Genomic DNA, 2,906 nt, shown 5'->3' with positions numbered 1-2,906 from the left:
GGCGGGGGTGGGGGGACAGGGAGGCGGAGGAGGAAGGTGCTTTATAGAATAAGTAACATGGCGATCCCCCGTAGAGGGGGGGATCCCCCCTCACAGACCGGTCCGTGCCGGGCCCTGGAGCTGAGGGATCGCCTCCGCGGTGCTTCACCCCTTTGTTTTGAGAAGCCTGAGCGGTTTTATAGAGATGTTTCTCCCTCTGAAGGGAAAATGGTTTTGCAAGCACACACACACACAAAAAAAAAAACCAACCAAAAAACAAACCAAACCCAAAAACAACCTCAGAAGATTTTGTATGGGAAAATGTTCTCCACAAGGTGCTCATCAGGGCTGTGGTGGGACAGCTCTGGTCCATCAGCTCCACAGACCAACCTGGGACGATCCTGCCCTGTGCTGCCCGGCCTAAACTTACCCAGCCATGGCTTTAGGAGCCCAAGAAAACATAAACCAAAGAAATTACAATTATTGCAGCAGGCCATACGTTATTTTTTTCTGAGTTTGGGATGCTGGACCATCCCAGGGTGTGGAAGTGGTAGCCTCAGCAATTCAAGTGTCAAACTGTTCAGGAAGGAGTATTAAATCTATAAATCCTCAGCCTGCATCATCCTTCAGGCCGAGTTACTTCACTCCGAGCACATCCAGCAGCTTAAAACAGCTTCTCATAAAGCCCCTTCATATTAATTTAATTTGTGTAATTACTCCTATAACAGTGACTTTGTTCTCATCCGTACGGAGATGGGTTTTCTGGGAAGGCGGAGGAAGGCAGCACCTCCAGCGTGGTTGTCCTGGCTTGAGCGACACAGGATTAATCTCTCTTTCAGTAAGGTCTCTTCTAATGCTTGGGAAAACAGCATTTTTAGAAGACTCTAGTGTCTGAGTTTGTGAAAAAATTTACTTTATAGCCAGCTATGGTGTGCAGGTTTCAAGGTGTCAGTGTTTTCCAGCTCACCAGGATGAGGAGTGAGACCTGGGCACTTGACCCAAGCTGGCCAACAGGGTTATTTCATACCATGAATGGCACATTCAGTATAAATTAGGAAGTTTGCTGAGGAGTTTTTTCTCTCCCTTGATGGCTGTGATCCTGAGAACTCCTTGCCCTGGTGCCGGAGCCCTGAGCTCTTCCCTTCCTCCTGAAGCCGCAGCGCTCACAGTGTCCCACATTGGCTGTCCCCTGCGGGGACTGCACAACTTCCTACAGATAGAACAGGCTGAGTATAATCCTCGTATATTTTATATTGGTATAGGGATGAATATTGGTTCTTTAGTATTATTAACGTTTATTATTTAGTCTTACTCTATTAAATCTGTTTATATTTTAAGCCCTGGGTTGCCTTGTTTTTTCCCGATTCCCCTTCCTGAGTGAGGAGGGGTCATCAGGTGAGAGAATAACTGTGTAAACGACAATAAATTGTTGTGGGCTCCTCAAAGTACACACCCTGCATACGCTGTGCCATCCCTACAGCCTTTACACAGTCTCCAGCTAAACCACAGCCTCACCACTTCGTGCAAAAAAATGTCTTTTATTACTTCCAGGAAGAAGTTTTGGCACTTTCTGCACTGTGAGGACACTCTTTTATTAAAGTCCTCACCACCGAAGAAGCAAACCATTTCTGAATGCTTTCCAAAAGTTGTGCAAAGCAGAACTCATTGCCGTAATTTTACCTGGCAGCAGTAGCTGTGGTTACGTCCTTGTCTGAGGAGAAATTCAGAGGTCTTAGATTTTAAAAAAAAATGTGCTGACAATGAAGAGTAGCGATACTGAAATCAAAAGATATTTTAGAAGCTAGGAATGCAGCAAAGTGGGGTTGGTTTAGATGTAATTTATCTCTAGCTTTAATGGCTGCTGTCACTGTAGTGTTTGAACATCTCATGAAGTTTCAACAGCCAGATTTTGTCAGTCTTTATGATGTCGAATAACACGTGATTGTCCTGAAGGAAGCCTGTCTTTGGAGTTGCCACATAGGTTTGCTGGTCCTTTGGGGTTACTTGCATGGCAAGATAACACACAACGTGAAAAAGATATAGCACAGTCTGGCCCTGAATTATTTAGCTGTGAAATGTTCTTATAAAATAGAAGAGTATTATTTGCCTCACTTTAAAATGGTAAACTGAGAAACAAAGCAGCTGAGAAACTGAGTTACAGTAAGTCCACAGGAATTCCTTTCCAAAATTAAAACTTGAAGATACATCTCTTTTGTTACCTTAATCTTCCCAAACAATAAATACCATACATTTGAATTTTTATGGTTTTAGGTGTTTTTTTTCTCCTGAGATGAAATAAACTATTAATTCCCCTGTACCTGCAGTCTCTTGCTTTTCCATTTTCAGAACATGAACTTGCTAAAGGCAGATGAGCAAAGAAATAAGCAAACATCTCAAAAAAGATATGGAAATGTGCTATTTGCTCTTCATGTAAGTAGCTAAGATTGTGAGCAATAAAAAAAAAGTTAATTTCAAGCCCTGATTATTTTAATAAAGAAGCAAATTAGAAAGAAGTTCTGATCCCCTGGGAGGTAAGCTCTTAAGATCATGTCTAGGAGTAGAGCTGATAAATATGCAGCCTGGTAGAAGAAAGACATATCCTAAAAAAAAAAAAAAAATATTCCAAAGCACATCTGAGGCCAGTCTTTTGAAACATGGAACATTTAGTTACAAATGAAGATTTTTCCTAGTGTTTCTCTCTGAAAGCTCTGCTGAAGCTGCTGTTTTGGTAACATCCCATGCCCATTGAAACCAGTGACAAGGTCCCCATTGGTTTCAGTGCCTACGGCTGCAGGCTATTTGAGGGGGATTCAGGTCTGTGTGGCAAAGCAGTATAGTTATGAATATTTGTTCGAGTTACGAGTATTTGATAAGCCATAAATTTGTGAAACGCCTCCTTTTATAGGCTAAAATTTTCCCAGCTATGT

The sequence above is a fragment of the Charadrius vociferus genome, unplaced genomic scaffold (assembly GCF_000708025.1).
Source record: "Charadrius vociferus isolate BGI_N301 unplaced genomic scaffold, ASM70802v2 scaffold12, whole genome shotgun sequence".
NCBI lineage: Eukaryota > Metazoa > Chordata > Aves > Charadriiformes > Charadriidae > Charadrius > Charadrius vociferus.
The sequence above is the reverse complement of the archived record's forward strand: the minus strand, read 5'-3'. Positions refer to the sequence as shown.